The sequence below is a fragment of the Euphorbia lathyris genome, chromosome 3 (assembly GCF_963576675.1).
Source record: "Euphorbia lathyris chromosome 3, ddEupLath1.1, whole genome shotgun sequence".
In the NCBI taxonomy this organism is placed as follows: domain Eukaryota; kingdom Viridiplantae; phylum Streptophyta; class Magnoliopsida; order Malpighiales; family Euphorbiaceae; genus Euphorbia; species Euphorbia lathyris.
In genome coordinates this window covers 62,996,570-63,018,278 of record NC_088912.1, presented here as the reverse complement: position 1 = coordinate 63,018,278, position 21,709 = coordinate 62,996,570, and the positions used below count along the sequence as shown (strand labels likewise).

General features: G+C 40.1%; 1 non-coding gene across 1 annotated transcript; it reads left to right on the top strand.

Moving 5' to 3' along the window:
• Window positions 1–9,161: 9,161 nt before the first annotated feature.
• Window positions 9,162–9,268, top strand: LOC136225230 (small nucleolar RNA R71). Its single transcript, XR_010686956.1, has one exon. It is a non-coding gene; the product is annotated as a small nucleolar RNA R71 (small nucleolar RNA).
• Window positions 9,269–21,709: the final 12,441 nt, after the last annotated feature.

The following is a 21,709-nucleotide window of genomic DNA, read 5'->3' as shown; positions in this document are numbered from 1 at the left end:
GGGCGGTATTGGCAAAGAAAATCATAAGGCAAGGCTTCTATTGGCTCACCATGGAAAGAGATTGTAACGAATATGCGAAGAAATGCCATGATTGTCAAATCCACGGAGATTATAATCATTTACCAGCTATGGAACTGCACGTATTAGCGTCCATTTGGCCGTTTGCGGCTTGGGGCATTGATATTATCGGAGAGGTGAGGCCTAATGCTTCGAACGGGCACAAATTCATTGCAGTCGCCATTGATTACTTCACCAAGTGGGTAGAGGCATAATCATTTAGCAAGTTGGGGTCTAAACAGATGTGGAAGTTCATTGAAAAGCACTTGATCACCAGGTTCGGAGTGCCTCATCATATGATCACGGATAATGGGGTCCAGTTTCAAGGAGAAGTAAAAAGTCTATTCCAAGAGTACGGTATTGAACATCATAAGTCTTCTCCGTATTGTCCGCAAGCTAATGGCGCAGTAGAGGCATCTAATAAGAACCTTAAAAGGATACTCGTAAAGACAGTAGAATCGCATCGGAACTGGCACGAACAGCTTCCGCTCGCTTTATGGGCTTATCGCACGACAGTTAGAACGTCAACTAGGGCAACGCCGTTCTCTTTGGTATACGGTGCAGAAGCCGTTCTCCCGATTGAGGTTGAAAAGCGATCGTTGAGAATCGCAATAGAAGCAGAGATTCCCGAGACGAAATGGGTGAAGAAGCGGTATGAACAGTTAGCATTAGTGGACAAGAAAAGGATGGAGGCCCTTTACCATGTGCAGTTATATCAGCGAAGGATGGCCCGAGCCTTCAACAAAAAGGTCAAGGCCAGCCCTATCAAAGAAGGGGATATGGTGCTAAAACAGATCCGTGTGACGCACACCGACCCGAGGGGCAAGTTTAGGCCAAACTGGGAAGGGCCGTTCTTCGTGAAGAAGATACTAAGCAAAGGAGCGGTGAAGTTAACTACTATGGACGGCATGGAGTTCTCCGAACCTACCAATCTAGATAGGCTTAAGAAATACTTTTCGTAAAAAAAAAGAAAGAAAAATTCCCGATAGGTTGAAAACCCGCAAAGGGCGACCTATGCAACAATCAGGGACATCCCAATGGGTGAAAACCCGAAAGGGCACTCATTTGAAAATTCCGGGATAGAAAAAGGAGAGATGAAAAATCGCTGGTAACGGTAGTTATATCTTGAGCAATTATAAAAATAATGTATAAGAGGCTAAGTATTTCTGTTGTTTGTAAATAAATAAAGGCATTAGTATATTTGAAGAGAATGATTGGGATCGTTATAATTTACTGAATGCAAGATAATATGAATCATGAGTTATACATTTCTTACCTTTCTTTTCATAATAAAAAGCCTACGTACTATCTACCCCACTCCCTATACACAAGCTATACATCGGGGTAATTCTAATAAAAGCTACGAAGCTATACATGATAAGCCTAATAAGGAGGGAAATCCCAGTGGGCCTCAAAGTCCCTCAGATGTGACGCCCGCTCCGCAGATAGGGTCTCCTCGGCGACTCGAAGTCTCTCCTCGGCAGCAAGGCGACCCGTGGTCTCCTCCCGCACCCTCTCCTTAATAGCAAGGCGTCCCGCGGTCTCCGCCTGCATCACCCCGGACCAATGGTCGTTCCTTTCCCGATACACCTGGCCAACCCTGGCATCGACCTCCCGCAGCGCTTCGCTCTGTCTCAGCTCATGTGCACGGAGATCGCTCTGTAAAAAAAAAAGAAGAAAAAAAATAGATATAAAAAAGAAATACAGACTAGAATAGAAGTCATACATACACATGTGCATACATTCCACCACACTAAAATAAAATAAAGATACATACCAGGTGGCTGGCGCAACGCAAGCTGAGTCGATCTCTAAAGAAACCAGATAGCCCCACATAGTCGGTGCATGTCTCCCTCGAAGTCTGGAGAGCGTCTGAGGGATCAAACGGTATCCTCGACGTAAAGGCAGAAGGGGCCATCTCGACACCGGCATAAGCCACTCCGGACTGGTCATAGCAAACTGTCGTGAAATCCCTCCCAAAGTCAGGGATGGGTACGCCCAAAGGGGACCTCTCCAGTCGGGCGGCGCCGGAGGACTCACCGACATAATAGGGCGGCTCGCTCGTAGATGTCTGAGCTCGGGCACTATCGAAGAAGTCTGACGTGTGGGCACTCCTCCAGGAACCCTCCTGCAAGTAGAGACACAATAAACACCCCTGACCATCTCGTAAATAAAAATAAATAGGCCGAACCACTCACCAGAACCGCCTCCTGACCAAAGACTGCAGCGACAGCCTCCCCTGAAAACACGTCCGCCACGGGGTCCACCTCCATCGCCACCGCTGGGGCATCCCTCGTGCTCAATAATGTCGATAAATCGGGAATACGGCCCCCGGCATGAACCCATACATCTCTACCAGCAAAGCGGTGAGTCAAATCCCGATGAATGATCGATAAGGGCATAGTCCGCACCGCAAACATGGAGACGGGGATCTCGCCTGGTGTCCAATGCGAGGCACTAACCCCGGTGATGCCCCGGTCGCCCAAGTACCATGCCCGCACGCAAGGGCCGGTAAGCACGCTCTGCTACTCCTGGATCAGGGTGACGTACGCGTAATCGGGACCAAAGTTAAGGTCGTCCCACCTGAATCTAATCTGAAAGCACAAAGAAAAATTCAGGACTGATCAAACAAAAATCTAGCGCGATTAGAAGATATTTACCTGCCCCAAGGTCCGTGAATCAATCCAATCTAGGAGCTGCGCCACCGTCTGCCTCTCCCCGGTACCTAGACCGAACTCACTCCACCGAGCCATAAGTGGGTGCTTCACTACCCGTGGCCTGCGCCGACGCTCGTTGGGAAGAATCCGCCTCTCGTAGGCCCAAACCTGCTTGTAAAAACAAAGGTTATGAACAGAAGGCGCGAAGAAGATAAAAGGGGCAAGTTAAGGATGAACCACGTACCAGAAGAGCAAAAGTGTAACCGCCGAAGTCCTTGCGCTTCTGGTAAGTCAGATCCAAAAACTTGTACAGGTAAGCTAGACCCGCTCCTGCCTAATCGTAAGACGCCACCGCGTCCAAATCACTGAAGGCCTGAATGAGACCCGCATGTATCGTCCCGCTCTTGGTGCGGAAGATCGTCTCGCCTAAAGCATACACCAGGAAGCTGCGGACAGCCAGATCAGTGTCGTAGGTCCCACAAAAGTCCCTACGACTCAAAAGCCTCGAGGTAGTGATGAACTTCGCCGGGGTGGATTTGACACCCGTGTAAACTCCCGGCCCGATCAAAGTAGCCAACCTAGCACGGTCAACCCGTGGACGCATCGTATCAAAGGAGAAGGGAACCGGAGTACCACTCCCCCGCAGCCCAGTCAGTAAAGAGAAGTCGCGGGGCGAGATCGTCATCTCCCCGAACGAGAGGTGGAAGGTGTGGGTCGAGTCAACCCATCTCTCGCATAAGGCCCGTAGGCCGAAACGGTCGCACACCCCGTTGGCGTGGGGCAGCGCTAAAATAAAGGGCTCAAAGCCCAACTCTCGCACACGGGCTCTCGCCGCGGCACCTAGCATGGAATACCACATATGAATATCTGCCGTAGTCCCGGAAATGTCGATGAACTGGAAAGAACGGAACATGTAAGTTTAAATGTTGTTCATAGGCTTGCATCTGATGAAAGCACGTTAATCTAGCTATTCCTTCGGTCAAATCTAACCTAGAGACATCTTGTCAATTTGGGCCGTCATTTTGTGAAATCTCTCCCTTAGGGTTGTTTGCATAGGATTTGATTAATTCATTATTCTTTGATCTACTCTCGTCCGCATTGGCAAAGAAAATTATTCAAGTTTTTACTATTCACGTGCATTAGTCAAGTTTTCACTATTCACGTGCATTAGTCAAGTTTTCACTATTCACGTGCATTATTTGAGTTTTACTATTCACGTGCATTAGTCAAGTTTTCACTATTTACGTGCATTATTCGAGTTTTTACTATTCACGTGCATTATTCATGTTTTTAATATTCACGTGCACTATCCACGTTTTTACTATTCACGTGCACTATTCACGTTTTCACTATTCACGTGCGTTAGTCAAGTTTTTACTATTCACGTGCATTATTCATGTTTTTACTATTCACGTTTTTGGTTTACTATTAGCAGGCATTGTTCGTAGTTTTACTATTCACATGCATATAATTCGCATTCTTCCAAAAAGACAAATAAAGTGTTACTTGCAAGCAAAGGAATTCATGTTTTCTAACTAAGGTCTTCTAAGGCAACCTAGGGTTAGCATGCAAATCATGTTCAAAGTAGGGATACTAAAGCCTAGAAATTTAGTCAAAAGACGAGGAAGCAAGAAAGTACTTACCTGGTTACAGCGGGTCCGGCTCAGATGAGATGTGGGGTCCTGAAAAGGGTCCACTGTAGTAAGGTTCACGAAACCCTCCTCCATGCCCTTCGTGCCATCATGTTGATCCAAATCCATCTCGAGAATAATCCAAATCAGAAGTTAGAGAGAGAGAGAAGAGAGAGAAGGTGTGGGGTTGGAATGAAACCCCACCACCTTATATAAGGAAAGGGAATGGCATTCCCGTAAATAGTGAAGAATGTACGATGTGACATAAAGGTAAAAAGTAAATAATTATTTACCAGGTGCACAGACCTCCGATTTGCAGTCCGTTTTAGCCTGCGCTTCTGCCAGACAGTGATCAATAATGTCGAGATAGAACTCCAAATGACAGCCAATTTTTACAGAACAGCGGTACCAGTCAAAATACAGACGACAGTCAACAGAAAAATAATTGTTAGTTTGAATCATTCCGGACTAAAAAGACGTTCCTATCAAACCATTCAAACCTCCAAGGCACTAGCTCCAGTGAGAAAATACAGACAACGGTGTTTTAAAAGAATTCAGAATTGTTAGAAAGAACCGCTGCTTTTGAGCCGTTTTCCCCGCGATCGTGGACCAGGGTTGCTTTTGAGCCATTTTACCCACAGTCGTAGACTAGGGTCGCTTTTGAGCCATTTTGCCCGCGATCGTGGACCAGAGTTGCTTTTGAGCCATTTTACCCACAGTCGTAGACTAGGGTCGCTTTTGAGCCATTTTACCCAAGGTCGTAGACCGGGGTCGCTTTTGAGCCATTTTACCCGCGGTCGTGGACCAGGGTCGCTTTTGAGCCATTTTACCCGCGGTCGTGGACCAGGGTTGCTTTTGAGCCATTTTTACACGCGGTCGTGGGCCAGGGTTGCTTTTGAGCCATTTTACCCCCGGTCGTAGACCGGGGTTGCTTTTGAGCCATTTTACCCACGGTCGTAGACTAGGGTTGCTTTTGAGCCATTTCCCCCCCGGTCGCTTTTGAGCCATTTTACTCGCGGTCGTGCACCAAGGTTGGTTTTGAGTTATTTTTTACCCGCAGTCAACTTAGGCTAGGGTCCGTAAGAAGAACATCCGCCGGCAGCCGATTCAAAGGCAAGGACGGAAAGAATCGAGAACGACGCCGGAACGCGCAGCGCAAAGGTCAGGTATTCTTCCTCCTACTCTTTACGTGTCTCTTACTTTTATATGTTTTACATTGCATGTGTTGCGTTAGCAAAAAACGTTTTCAAAACACACACATCACTGTCAAAATAGGAAAGTAGGGGCAACTGTAGACACCGAGTCGGAGGACCTGTGACGAAAACCTGTAAAGAAGATGGTCGAAGCGGTTGATTCCGAAAGTTTTAAAACAAAAATATATAATAAGAAAAGAAAAGTTAATGTGAGTCGCGGTCGTCAAGTGGACGGCTCGCGAGTGCTCAGCAACGTGGTGCGAGCGCCTAGCGGCAGCCGACGCGTGTCCGACGACAGTTGGACGCACGTCCGGCAGCGTGGCGCGCACGCTCGACGTCCGTTGGGCGCGCAGGCCCGGCAGCGCGGAGCGCACGCTCGACGACCGTGGGGCGCGCGCGCCCAACAGCGCGAGGTGCACGCCCGATGGCCGCTAGGCGAGCACGCCCGGCAGTCGCTTGGCGAGCGCCCGGCAGCCGCTGGGCGAGCGCCCAGCGATGTTGGGCGAACGCCCAACTATCGTTGGGCGTACGCCCAATGATAGTTGGGCGTTCGCCCAACTAATGTTGGGCGTCCGCCCAACGAAAGTTGGGGGTTCGCCCAACATAAGTTGGGCGTTCGCCCAACTAGCTTGGGCGTTCGCCAACCGGCTTTGGGCGACGCCCAATTTTATTTGGGCGTCGCCCAAAGCTTCCGGGATCCGGTGCCTATTTAAGGCACGAATCCCAATGCATTTAGAGGGGAGGATTTTGGAGAGCTTCTCACACTAGAACATTTTCTAGAGAGAGAAAGTTGATTTTTTTGGGAGAAAACATTTTTTTCCTAAAAATTGAAAATCTCCAAAAAGTTAAATATTTTATCAAAAACATAAAAAAAATATCGGAAAGTCACAACTCGTGGAATCGACCGACTTCGACTGTCAGATACCGAATTTGAGGTATTATCCGAGGACTAGACTCGTTTTATTATTTTATTTATTTCTTTTATTTATTTATTTTTATGTTATAATTTTATTTATTTAGTTATTTATTTATTTATCACGTTTTGTTTAATTTTTCGTATTTATTTAATTTTCGTCTCGTATTAGATAAACGTTCGGTTTTGTTTTAAAATAAAAACCTCGTTTTAATATCCCAATACGAACCGTGATCCAATTCAAAGGTAGTTCGGGTATTAAAAAATGTTGTAATTATAAGTTTTAAAAAATATTTCGAAATAACGTTTCAAAATAAAAACGTCGTTTTAGGAACTTCCGTTATAGAATATGATCCATTTTTGGTAGTTCGGAAGTCCAAAACGATAGAATAGATCTAATCTAAGGCTTTTGAATAAATCTGGAAACAGTTGGAGCAGTTCTATAATTTTTCGTTTTCTGTCTAAAGGCTGTTTACCGACGGATTTTCTGTCGGTAAAGCTGCTGAAATGTAAAAAATGCTGTTTTGGTCCCTCTTTCTCAACTTTTAGACCTTTGGTCCTTTATATATATATGTATATTTATGTAACACCTACTTTCAAGCTATTTTTAAATACTTTGTACATATGTTTATTTAATGTGTTTATACATCTTTTCTTTCATCAATTTGATTTAATAAAATTATATGTATATATTTTCGTTTTTAATTCATTTAAACTATATTGGGTATTATTTTAGAAGGTTATTTACTTGGGCATTTTGGAGTAATTAATTAGTAGATGTTTTGAGAATAATTAGATATTATTTTGATGTTTAATATATATTTGGGAGAGTTATTTCCTATATATTTATTATAATAGTTATTTTGGGATATAAGTTTTATTTTCTTATTCTTAATGAACTTTGTTCATTGTTTTAAATTTTTTTTATTAGGATAAAAGTGTATTATACTTAGTATCTTTCATTATCCTTATTATACATATATTTAGTATCTTTCACTTATTTTTAATCTATAGATATATCCTTATTTTAGATGAAAATGTTTATATATGTATATACCCTTATTCATTTCACTTTTTGACCTTTATATGTTTATATTTCCAATTTGTTTTATTTGATGAATTTTGGGGATTTAAGTGGTTCATTCTTGTGAATATGTTCAAGTAAAGGTTAATTGAGTGAAAAGGGGAAAGTAAAATCACAAAAAGAGAGTTTAATTTGCTTATTTAAACTTAAAGTTTTCTAGATATTCCTAAGTGTAAATAACGTTTTCTTGACATTTTTAAACCATTTCTTAAAACATCACGTTTTAAAACCTTAATTCGTTCCAATGACGGATTAAGCGAACCTTGTAATTAAAATTGCTTTTAATTGTAAATAATAGAGTTTTTGAATCGTTTTCCTAAATGGTTTTCGAACAAAATAAATTGACTTGTATGCTTAATCACGTTTTCCTGTTAAAGCTTTTATCTTAACATTGTCAAACGCTCGAGTCGTTCCAACGGCGATTCGAGTGAACGTCATTAAACGGGGTTTTGAAACGTACCTAGATCGTTCAAACGGCGATTAAGGTACGAACCATGTAAATAAACTCGTTTTGGGGAATGAGTTTAGCTTAGAACTAGTGTACAAACTAAGGCATAAAATCACACCGTGAATAAATCAATTCTTTCTTCTCCCCCTCTCCCTCCTATGTATTTTAAAGTTATGCAAAATGGGTGATTCTTTACCAAAATGGCTTTCAATAATATATGCTCAAAACGGTTTTCAAAATGAGAAAGAAAAGGTTTCAAATGAATTTTAAACTTAGAGGAATATGCGATTAGTCCGTTATCGCCTAACACGCTGAGTAGGAGGCCGGTGGTTCATAACCGGGCAATGTCGGGGTGCCTAGTAGCCTTTCTCCGGAAAGGAGCTAGCCTTCTCGGCTCGTACCCAAGTTTTCCGAACCCTCACCGGTCTCCCGCAAGGGATCGGTGTTCATTTTCCCATTCGTGGGTGGCGACTTTTCCATACTCCGAGCTCCGGTCCTGCCGAGCAGCTTGATTCCACGATTGGTTGCTTTCGGCGCCAATCACCGCTTACATTGCCATGAGGTGTCCACCCCCCGGTCCGCCCGGGAGATTAGGCCGCGGCACCTCGTCTAACACTTGTGTTCCGCTCCTGAGCGTAATTGCTCGTGATTCCTCTTCTGCCAACTTACCCACTTGCGTCTGAAGTCTTTGGCAGACTGCTTCATTGTGTGCCAATCTTCCCTCCATGGCACTCATGCTTTCTATCAGGGCATCTACACCCTTTTCTAGGTTGAATTCGGAGCCGGTCCTTCTGTGCCCGTCCTGCTTTAAATAGTGGATATGTGCGAGCACCACGGGACATTCCACACTCTTGTGCCCTCCGCTGCAAACCTCACAGCTCACCACTGACCCCGCTGATTTCAAGTGACTTCCCAGTAGAGCTACCTTTTCTGTGAGTGCTGCTATCTGAGGATTGGATTTTGGACATACTCCAATGCACTCCTCTGCTGTTGTAAACCTGCTCGAAGGCGGCTTCACAACTTGCCAACACGCACTTCGTTCAGCCAATTCTTTCACCAGATTATAGGCCTGCATTGCGGTTTTGTTGAACAAATTTCCTCCCGCCGCAGTATCAAGAAAAGCACGGCTAACAGGAGATATTCCCGAATAGAACATATCAACAAGCTGGTACCGCTGGTAATCATGATGGGGGCACCTTCTCAACAACCTCTGGAATCTCTCCCAGGCTAGATGCAGGTTCTCACTTTCAGACTGCCTAAACGTTGCGATTTCGCTTCTGAACTGAGCAATATTGGATGGAGGGAAATATTTTGCTAGGAAAGCTGATACGGTGGTGTCCCAATCAGTTAGAGAGCCTGGCTCAACTGTATGTAGCCATTCTGCAGCTTCTTCTTTCAAGGAAAATCTGAACAACTTCTGGTAGACTTGTTCAGATGTAACTTCTTCGCACTTGAAGGTGCTGCAATATTCTACGAATTTGTCAAGGTGTGAATTGGGATCTTCGTAGTAATCCCCCTTGAACTGTCCCGAGTTCTGGATCATCTGGATCATCGCTGGCCTGATTTCGAATGATTCCGCTGTTATTGCTGGATCGAGTATGCCGGAGGTGCTTGTCGGTCGTCTTGCCTTAAGCAACTCCATCACTGACATATCCTCGGCCATCGTATCCTCGTCTCAGGCCCTGCAAGAACAGTTTTAGCTTATGAATTCAGATAATAATACGGTTGATTATCAGACCCTCGGCTAGAAGAATCCCAAACAATTATTCAAGCTTCGCAATCAATTAATTAGCTATAAACAAAAATAGTCCCCGGCAATGGCGCCAAAAACTTGATGCTGCTAAAATATATAGTAATAAATAAGACAAGAGTATCCTATCGCAACAAGTAGTATAGTGCTTAAGCATGAGATCGAACCACAAGGACTATTTGCCACAACTAATTAGTCTAGGGAAGACGACGTAATTGTTCGGAAGGTTAAATGTGTGAGGAGTGATTAAAAAGACAAACTTTCTAAAATGAAAGTGTTAAGCGTTTAACAGGGGAGAATTCAGATTAATTAATGACACAATCTAAGATGGGGATTCCCTTAATTGGTTCCTATGTATGATTTACTGGGATTTGGTTTCATATCATAATGATAATTGACGGTAATCACCTGAGTAACCACGTAGAGATAGTCAATCTCATGTAGTCTATTCACATGCCTTTGGTTGACGGCTTGATTAGGCATATAACCTAAGGCATGCAAAGCAATAGGTTCTGTGGTGATTAAGGCTAAAGTCGTAGCCCAGCCACTAGTCCGCACTCCTAGTGGTCTCTACCGAGGTTAGATTATGCTAATTCGGGTCAGGTAGTTCCTTGGTCAGGTAACTACCTATCTGTAATCCTAAATTTGTCGGACTCAAGGCATTAGGTTTAGCTATGTCAGGCTAGTTTATCATCATCGAATCTAATTCTAGCAATCATCCTATCTCTGACAAATTTAGGACACTAAGCTTGCATAATCTAATCAACTGGGATTAAACCCATAAAACCAAATCCCTAATCATTCAAGGCTACATAATCAATCTCATCCCCATCCCAGATTGGATGGGGATTAGTTCATAATTAAACTAATCAAATCATTAAAGCACATATTATCAACATGAATCATCATTAATTAAATAAGTAAAAAGTAAGAGACAGATTGAGGAATTTAGAGATCTAAAACCCGGTTTTGTCTGATTCTGATTAGGAAAGGACAGAGCTTTCCTTCCCAGTCTTCAAACAAATCAAAATCAATTACAATGCAAGAAACTCCAATCTCCTCCAAAGAAGAAGAAAAATTGAGAGGAAGAGAAGCCAAAAAAAGAGAAAAAGATAGTAACCCTAACAAAAGAGGCATATTATTCTATTTATAGTGGTAAGTGTGTTAGGGGGTATTTTGGGCAATTTTCAGGCCAAGATTCGCGCCCTGGGGTGAGAAGACGCTGGGAAATTGCTTCCCAGCGCCTCGTCTCATCGAGACAAGAGGTGTCTCGCCGAGACGAAAGGGTGTCTCGACGAGACACTGGGTGTCTCATCGAGACACCACGCAATGGTTCCCTTTGGGAACCATTGGCCCGCCTCTTCTCGGCGAGACAGGCTGTGTCTCGATGAGACGGGGGCCTGTCTCGGCGAGACAGGTGCTGAGAAAGGGCAGTTCTCTCCGGAAGTTATCTGTTTTGGTCCCTGTGCTTCCGGAATTCGCTCTAGTGGTCCCCGAACTGTCCGGAAATGCTCAACCAGTCCTAAAAACACCTGAAAATACAGAAAATGCCATAAATAATGGAAATTACTCACTTCAACTAAAAGATAACAAAATGATACTGAGATTGAGTGGAAATAAAGCAAAAGCGAACTAAAACAATCCTAAAAACCCTATATAAATGGGAGCTATCATCTTCTTACAAGGATACTTTACATAATGATTGTTCAGACTCTTCTCAATCCATATCATCACCTCTTTCTTAGATGAGGCCAATGGAGTCCATAGTGACTGTCGCTCATTCTCTTGCTTTTTGGTAGCTTTTCTTGATGATTTTCTATGAGAGATGTAGCTTATTCCCACCTTATCATTCTTATTTATTTTCCGGTCCTCAAACCCAATCTCATCCAGCTCGACAAACATCATATCCTCACTACGCCAAATAGCCTCTCAGACGGTGATTAAAAACTATCGTCCCATGAGATATAAAACTGTCACGGGGCTCGCTGCCATCTGTTGCACCATCAGATGACGGTTAGGTTCTATCATGTTACGGCACGACACATGACATTAGCCTATTTGCATAATGTCATCTTACTCTTGTTACGATGCAGCTTATTTATTACTACCGTCACCGTTAATGTCATCACATGACATACTAATAATTAAAATCGTCAAGTTGACGTGTGGAAAATTGGCATATTGAATTTGCGATGACAGTTCGTATAATAATTTGTGCCGTTATAGCTTGTTTTAGATGGCATAGGTCTTAATCAATCATGTCAAATGATTTAGTTTCAGATGACAGATTCGTTTATTTTAATGTCTTTTTATTGTTGTTTAGATGACATTTTTTTAAAATTAAAATGTCACTTTTTGCCTTCTTCTTCGTATGAATTTCTGGTTTTTACCTGAATAATGAAACATACTCAAATATGAACATGAAATTCTGTATATCAATGGTTTTAATTTTATTGGAGACCAATGCTCATAATCTGTTTACATATCCAAATTCTGAAACAAATCGATCTTGATGTATCTCCATATCTTGGAGTCATTATTAGGCCTATAATCCCAAAGTCTTGATATCTGCAAAACCCAAAGCAAGTCATTAATACACCAGCATCATTACACAAAACCCTAAACGCACTAAAGACCTTTTCCCCTTTCACGACCTTTTGTTGGAAATTAGGCTAAAGTATAGCAGCGGAAATATAAAAATTTTAACCTATTTCCATTTAACCACAAGATCCGTTAACCGTTATTTCATATAAAGAAGGATAAGAAGAAATACCTTTTAGAAGTTCTATCTACCGTTGCAAACGGAGTGCCCACAACTTCAAAAGAGATAGAAACTGTCTACCAATCTGCCCCTATCTGAAACAGACCTTCCAGACCTCCGAACGACAATCCCTTTGGTGGAAACGTGGAAGAATATGTCTAGAAGCTCCTGTCCAAATATTGCGACGATCCGACGGTTCAATCTCCGGGAATCCGCGAAATCGTGAACTGACCTGATGTAGGAGTAGTAAAACGAATTTCTCCCTTTTGTTTTTTTTTCTTCTTCGAGTTTCCAAACACGAAATAAAACACGGGAAGATTAATTTAGTATCAACCGTTGAATAGCAACCAAAGTAGATTACCTCTAATTAATCAACACAAGATTAAGGATAAAAGAAATAGATGAAAATCAATTGATCAAATGAAGCCGTAGAGAAATCTCGTCCTCGAACTAGGGGTGTCGAATTTTCTCTCTCTCTCACTTATAGGGATTTTGAAAATCTCAGTAGGGTATGGACTTGCTTGGTTTTTGAAAATCTCAAGGGAATGAGTATTTATAATCTCTTGTATCTAATCCCTAGTTAGATAGAATTAGGTTACTGAATAGGAATTCCATTCGGAATAGAATTCCTAATTATTATCTCACTATATATCTAATATATTAAGGATAATAATAATAACCTTATTGGATAATAATAGGAGTATATTAATCTAATTAAAACTCCTAACTTAATTATCTCTTAATTAATTTAATTCATATTCCTAATCTAATTAGGATTAACAAAATCAAATTAATTATTCATGGATATCACTACATGAATTTCGACCCCCTTATGTCCATGGGCCTTATTGGGCTCAATTGGGCTTCTATCAATTAATTAACATCTATCTCTCTTTTAGGTTCCAAGTCTTATGTGTGATCCATTAGGTTCTTATTGCTTGTAGCCGTATGCAACGTTATTAAATTAATTTTCAAAGAATTATATTTAATCTTTGCATAACGGAATGATGTACAGAGTATGTGACTAGCAAGTCCGTAATCATTCCCCCAGAGCTATAAGAAGACAGGATGATTCTGTCGTTAACCTTTCCGTATTAGTTACAGTATAATTCGATCCTTTATCAACTACATTCTTGAACTGAATCTTATGACTATGGGTGATGTCAAGTCACATATAGCGAGATGTTTGTTTTACTTGTACAGGCCGAGTCAACTCAAAAAGATAGGTTAAGTGAAATCTGTATTTCTTACTCTTAAGCTATCACCTTGCAAGGATTTAGAGTCGAGTCTTCCACAAGCGATCCATGGATGTATCTCCCATTTATCGGGAGTGATAAATGCTCAATCCAATATATAACGACTCCGCAATTACTTCCTGTGATACCCAACGTCTACTGTTCACACCCCAGAGTCATCTCTGTTAAGGATCGTGTTACACCAGAGTCAAAGCATCACATTCCGTAATCCAGAATACCAATTAATATTCCTTTGAGTCTGAGGATTAGTTATACCTATTAATACCAATGAGATGAACATGTGACAAGGATGAATCTACCCATCCTGTTATCTCAAATCGGATCCCCAATCCTAATGAACAACGTTTCATCGGATCTATGTAACTGTCCAGATATCTGTATATATGAAGCTTGTGAGATCAGCTTTCTGTCGGACAGAAGACATTGTTACATACAAGTCTCAACAGTGATATGTCAATCCCAAACATATCACTTGACTTGGGCTGGTTTTAAGTTTATCAGTTTACTATAAAGTTTTGTCTCACTTCATGCTTGTATGAACACTTTATAATCACTTTAAATAAACTTACGGATTTCCTTTTATTAGACTTTATTTAGTGCTTAAAAGGGATTGCCTTTATATAGTTATAAAACATATATCTCATTAAACAAATGATATAAAGAACAATTCATTTACATTAAGTTTGTATCCTAGAACAATTGTCTATAGGACACTAAACCCCAACATACTCCCACTTGGACTAAAGCCAATTTTTTCTAAAACTTATCCCAGTAGAAGTTAAATGACGATCATGTATTCTCTGGGTTAAAGGCTTTGTCAACGGATCTGCAACGTTGTCCTCTGTAGGTACTCTTTCTATTCTCACATCTCCTCTAGCCACAATCTCTCTAATGATGTGGTATCGCTTAAGGTAATGCTTGGATGCATTATGAGACCGTGGTTCCTTTGCTTGCGCAATGGCTCCATTGTTATCACAGTACAGTGTAATGGGATTGACAATGTCAGGCACCACACCTAGTTCTGTAATGAACTTTCTAATCCAAACCGCTTCCTTTGCTGCTTCCGCAGCTGCGATATACTCTGACTCGGTCGTAGAGAAAGCTACGCTTCCCTTCTTGGAACTCTTCCAACTGACCGCGCCCCCATTCAAGATAAACAGGTATCGTGATTGGGATTTATAATCATTCTCATCTGTGAGATGACTTGCGTCTGAAAATCCTTCTATTTTCAGATCACCTTCTTCGTACACTAGGAACATATCTTTAGTTCTTCTTAAGTACTTAAGAATGTTCTTGACGTCAATCCAATGCTCGTCTCACGGATTCCCTTGGTAATGACTCGTTACAGATAACGCGAACGCTACGTCAGGTCTAGTGCATAGCATAGCATACATAATCAAACCGATTGCGCTGGCGTACGGGACTACAGCCATGTGTCGTTTATCATCATCGGTTTTAGGAAATTGATGATTGTTTAACTTTACTCCATGTAACATGGGTAAGTTACCTCGTTTCGATTCAAGCATGCTAAACCGATTTAGCACCTTTTCAATGTATGTAGCCTGTGAAAGACCAAGCAGTCTTCTCGATCTATCTCTATAGATCTTTATACCAAGTATATAAGCTGCTTCACCAAGGTCTTTCATTGAGAAGTTACCAGATAACCATACTTTCACTGACTGTAAGAGAGCAACGTCATTTCCCATTAATAATATATCGTCCACATATAGTATGAGAAATGCTATAGAGCTCCCACTTGCTTTCTTGTAAATGCAAGCTTCTTCGCAATTTTGTTCAAAACCAAATTGTTTTATGGTTTCGTCAAAACGCTTATTCCAGCTTTTAGATGCTTGCTTGAGTCCATAAATGGATCTCTGAAGTTTGCAAACTTTATTTGCATCCTTCGATATGAAACCTTCAGGCTGCATCATATATACATCCTCAAGCAGGTTTCCATTTAGGAAAGCTGTTTTCACATCCATTTGCCAAATCTCATAATCGTAGTGAGCGGCAATTGCAAGCATGATTCTGATTGATTTGGACATAGCCACAGGAGAGAAAGTTTCGTCATAATCAATTCCTTGCTTCTGACGATATCCTTTCGCTACTAACCTAGCTTTGTAGGTGCTAACCTTTCCATCCATGTCCGTCTTCCTTTTGAAGATCCACCTGCACCCAATGGGTATTATCCCTTCGGGTGGATCAACCAAAGTCCACACTTGGTTAGTATACATGGAATCCATTTCAGAATCCATGGCCTCAAGCCATGCTTTAGAATTTGGACTAGTAAGAGCCTCTTCGTAGTTTTCGGGTTCATCGTCTAACACGGGAACCTCATTATCATCTCCCACTAGAAAACCATATATAACTGGGAGTTCACGAACTCTTTCTGATCTACGAATAGGTGGCACTAGAGTCTCATCTAATGGGACTCCTTCGGGTACCTCAACCGCCTCTATTGTTTCAGTCGGTGTTTCTTCTTCTTGAACTTCGTCAAGTTCAATCATGCTTCCCTTTTGTGTTTCTTCGAGAAACTCTTTCTCTAAGAAGGTTGCGTGCTTGGATACGATTACTTTCTGATCATCTGGATGATAGAAGTAATATCCCATAGTTTCCTTAGGGTATCCAATAAAGAAACATTTATCAGATTTCAAATCTAGTTTGTCGCACGCAATGCGTTTGACAAAGGCTGAACAACCCCATATTCTCATAAATGAAAACACAGGTTTCCTACCAACGAACAATTCATATGGTGTGGAACTAGCGGATTTAGTTGGTACTCGATTTAGGGTGAAGAAGGCAGTTTCTAAGGCATAGCCCCAGAACGTCTTTGGAAGTAAGGCCATGCTCATCATGGATCGTACCATATCTAATAGGGTACGGTTTCTCCTCTCGGACACACCATTTTTTTGTGGTGTATAGGGAGGTGTCCATTGTGAGCATATCCCACATTCAGTTAGATAATTCAGAAAATCATCTGAAAGATATTCGCCACCTCGATCAGATCGAAGCGTCTTTATTTTCTTTCCTAATTGATTTTCTACTTCATTCTTGAAGCATTTGAATTTTTCAAAAGCTTCTGACTTGTGCTTCATCAAGTAGATGTAACCATATCGGGTATGGTCATCTATGAAGCTTATGAAGAATCTGAATCCTCCTCTTGCTTGGACTGACATAGGACCACATACATCTGAATGAATGAGTCCTAGAGTGTCTGATACACGCTCACCTTTATTGCTAAAGGGTGTCTTTGTTATTTTACCTTTTAAACATGATTCGCATGTTTCCAATGATTCAGGATCAATTGGATCTATAAGCCCATCTGAATGTAGCTTTAACATGCGTCTCTTGTTTATATGGCCTAAACGACAATGCCACAAGTAAGTTGAATTATCTAGCTTATGTCTTTTGGTATCAATTGCAAAAGCAGGAATTTTGTTATCTAACACATAAATCCCATTTTGTGAAATTCCTGAAAAATAAAAGACCGAATCTTTATAAAAATTGCAACTCTTGTCTTTTATTGAAATATGAAAAGCCGTCGTCAATAAGGCGGCTAATAGAAATAATTTCTAGATATTCCTGGAATATCCTCAGGCTGCATCCGCTATCAAGTACCAAAAGATTCAGACTGTGAAATTTCAATATAAAATATACCAGATGTTGAAGTCCCAGCTTCTTCCCCTTTTGAGGAAGGCTAGGTACACCAATAGTTTCTTTTCCAATGCCCGTCTTTACCACAGAAGTGGCACTCTCCTTTGGGCTTCTTCACTTCCTTTCCATTAGTTTTGTTGGGCACGGCTTTCTTACCTTTCTTGGGATAATTAGGATTGGGATAGCTCCATTTCCTTTTCTTTGATCCCTCAATGACAAGAGCCGGTATGGCTTTGTCTTTCTTCATATTGGGCTCAACTGACTTGAGCATATTTGCAAGCTCTTCAAGAGAGGTTTGCAAGTCATTCATCTGATAGTTCATAATGAACTGTGAATAACTTTTTGGGAGGGATTGAAGAATTAAGTCTATACTTAATTCGTTATCCATCGCAAATCCAATACTAGAAAGTTTGGTAATGTAGCCAATCATCTTGACACAATGTGTCATGACAGATGTGCCCTCTTGCATCCTACTACGATATAGCAACTTGGAAATCTCGTAGCGTTCGCACCTGGTTTGTTTCCAAAACAATTCCTTTAGGTGCATGATGATGGAATAGGCATCCATTTTCTCATGTTGCCTTTGTAATTCCGGTGTCATCGATGCAAGTATGATGCATCCGGCATGATCATCATCAGCCTTGTGCTTCTGGTAAGCATCAATTTCCTCAATGGGAGCATCATCAGCAGGGAGAGGGGGTATCGATGTATCAAGTACATACCCTATTTTATCGAACTTCAAAACAATTTTGAGGTTACGAAACCAGTCGGTGAAGTTTGAACCATTCAATTTGTTATCGGTAAGAATGTTTTGCAAATTGGTTTTAGTCATGATTATAAGAGTGGGTTTAATTAAACCTGAGAGTGAGAAAGAGTAAACATATGTCATTCATTTGCTTAAAGTACATCAATCTAAAATTATAGGCCTTTTAGTTTATTTTAGATTGCTCCCACTATTTTGCCAAATTAATAGCCCTCCATATTAATTCGAAGAATTTCACAAATCCTTTAGTGAGCTAGGATCCTAACTCCTGAGATTTCGCCTTGAGTTTACTCAACAAGCTAGTCTCATTCATTAGGTAGATTCATGTAATCAATCACATCTTTAATGTGATTCCTAGGTTATTGGGTTACTAACCACATTAGTAACTAATATGCTATTCATATTAATCCCACCCGTCTTGCCCATTAGTTTATGACAACATGAGTTTACTCATCCAATTATCATAATCTAATTTAAGTATTACCTCATATTCATGAAAAATGATTTTCGATAATTCAGGTGTTACCGAAAGGACCCCGAGCTTGAGTTTACTCAACAACCCAAAGGCCCTCAGCACTGCCGGCTGAATTATAATATTAGGGAGGGGCAACCGATTTTAATAACTTGTTTATTTACTTAACTTTTTAATGAGGGATTTTATTTTAGGTCTCATAATCTAACTTAGTCTTGATTTGCTTTAGCATACATCAGACACATACATTCACATACATTGGCGTTATGGACATATCATCTAAATTATTCCATCGAGCCAGAGACGGAATAAAAGGGCAAACCTAAGGAAATACTAACTATTACATATTTCTCTTTAGGTCCTCCGTCTTCTCCATGGCGCCTTGAAATTACATATTAATTTCTATACTACTAAAGAAAACTTCAATTGAATTGAAGGGAATTAGATAAGAGGAGAAATTACAATAGATAGTAGAAAGGCAGGACTCGCAGGCCCTATTTCAAAAATACCAAAAGACTAAAGAGGGTCCAAATATGTCCATAACTCCAAACATGCATAGACTCAATTAAATAAATTTAATTGGTTGATTACATAACTATCTTATGTAATATTTATGTTAATCACATTAACATATCAAATTAATTTTCATCCAATTTTACTTCTAATAGTTTCGTATCTTTTATACTAATCTTTAGATTAATATAACTATACAAAACTTTAATTATGCACGTCCCAATTATTTTGATTTCAATTCATTTAACATTTTGATTTACAAATTGGTAAAACAAACTTTTAAACAAATTTTCATTCGATAATCAAAACAGAAAACTATCAATTTCTGAAACATATATATTTAAATATAAAAACGATTTTAAATATATATATATCAGTTCTAAAACGGTTTTAAAATGATTTTCAAAAAATAGAAAAAACTACTATAGATTTCCGTTTTATCTTTAGAATTAATAAAACTGATTTTATCAATCTAACTATAAAACTAATAGATTTTGTTATAATGATTATCAACCAAAATAATTAGGAACATACACATAATCTGTTTTAATTAACAATTAATTAAAACTTATTTATCTTTAGAATTAATTATTTAGAATTAATTAATCAAAACAATTTGTTAATTAATCCTAACTATAAATATTTATTCAATCCTATTGAAAACTTCTAAATTTTCATATATGAAATAACGGATTTAACGATGGCTCTGATACCACTGTTGGAAATTAGGCTAAGGTATAGCAGCAGAAATATAAATTTTTTAACCTATTTCCATTTAACCACAAGATCTGTTAACCGTTATTTCATATAAAGAAGGATAAGAAGAAATACCTTTTAGAAGTTCTATCTACCGTTGCAAACGAAGTGCCCACAACTTCAAAAGAGATAGAAACTGTCTACCAATCCGCCCCTATCCGAAACAGACCTTCCAGACCTCCGAACGACAATCCCTTTGGTGGAAACGTGGAAGAATATGTCTAGAAGCTCCTGTCCAAATATTGCGACGATCCGACGGTTCAATCTCCGGGAATCCGCGAAATCGTGAACTGACCTGATGTAGGAGTAGTAAAACGAATTTCTCCCTTTTGTTTGTTTTTCTTCTTCGAGTTCCCAAACACGAAATAAAACACGGGAAGATTAATTTAGTATCAACCGTTGAATAGCAACCAAAGTAGATTGCCTCTAATTAATCAACACAAGATCAAGGATAAAAGAAATAGATGAAAATCAATTGATCAAACGAAGCCGTAGAGAAATCTCGTCCTCGAACTAGGGGTGTCGAATTTTCTCTCTCTCTCACTTATAGGGATTTCGAAAATCTCAGTAGGGTATGGACTTGCTTGGTTTTTGAAAATCTCAAGGGAAGGGGTATTTATAATCTCTTGTATCTAATCCCTAGTTAGATAGAATTAGGTTACTGAATAGGAATTCCATTCGGAATAGAATTCCTAATTATTATCTCACTATATATCTAATATATTAAGGATAATAATAATAACCTTATTGGATAGTAATAGGAGTATATTAATCTAATTAAAACTCCTAACTTAATTATCTCTTAATTAATTTAATTCATATTCCTAATCTAATTAGGATTAACAAAATCAAATTAATTATTCATGTATATCACTACATGAATTTCGACCCCCTTAAGTTCATGGGCCTTATTGGGCTCAATTGGGCTTCTATCAATTAATTAACATCTATCTCTCTTTTAGGTTCCAAGTCTTATGTGTGATCCATTAGGTTCTTATTGCTTATAGCCGTACGTTATTAAATTAATTTTCAAAGAATTATATTTAATCTTTGCATAACGGAATGGTGTACAGAGTATGTGACTAGCAAGTCCGTAATCATTCCCCTAGAGCTATAAGAAGACAGGTTGATTCTGTCGTTAACCTTTCCGTATTAGTTACAGTATAATTCGATCCTTTATCAACTACATGCTTGAACTGAATCTTATGACTATGGGTGATGTCAAGTCACATATAGCGAGACGTTCGTTTTACTTATACAGGCCGAGTCAACTCAAAAAGATAGGTTAAGTGAAATCTGTATTTCTTACTCTTAAGCTATCACCTTGCAAGGATTTAGAGTCGAGTCTTCCACAAGCGATCCATGGATGTATCTCCCATTTATTGGGAGTGATAAATGCTCAATCCAATATATAACGACTCCGCAATTACTTCCTATGATACCCAACGTCTACTGTTCACACCCCAGAGTCATCTCTGTTAAGGATCGTGTTACACTAGAGTCAAAGCATCACATTCCGTAATCCAGAATACCAATTAATATTCCTTTGAGTCTGAGGATTAGTTATACCTATTAATACCAATGAGATGAACATGTGACAAGGATGAATCTACCCATCCTGTTATCTCAAATCGGATCCCCAATCCTAATGAACAACGTTTCATCGGATCTATGTAACTGTCCAGATATCTGTATATATGAAGCTTGTGAGATCAGCTTTCTGTCGGACAGAAGACATTGTTACATACAAGTCTCAACAGTGATATGTCAATCCCAAACATATCACTTGACTTGGGGTGGT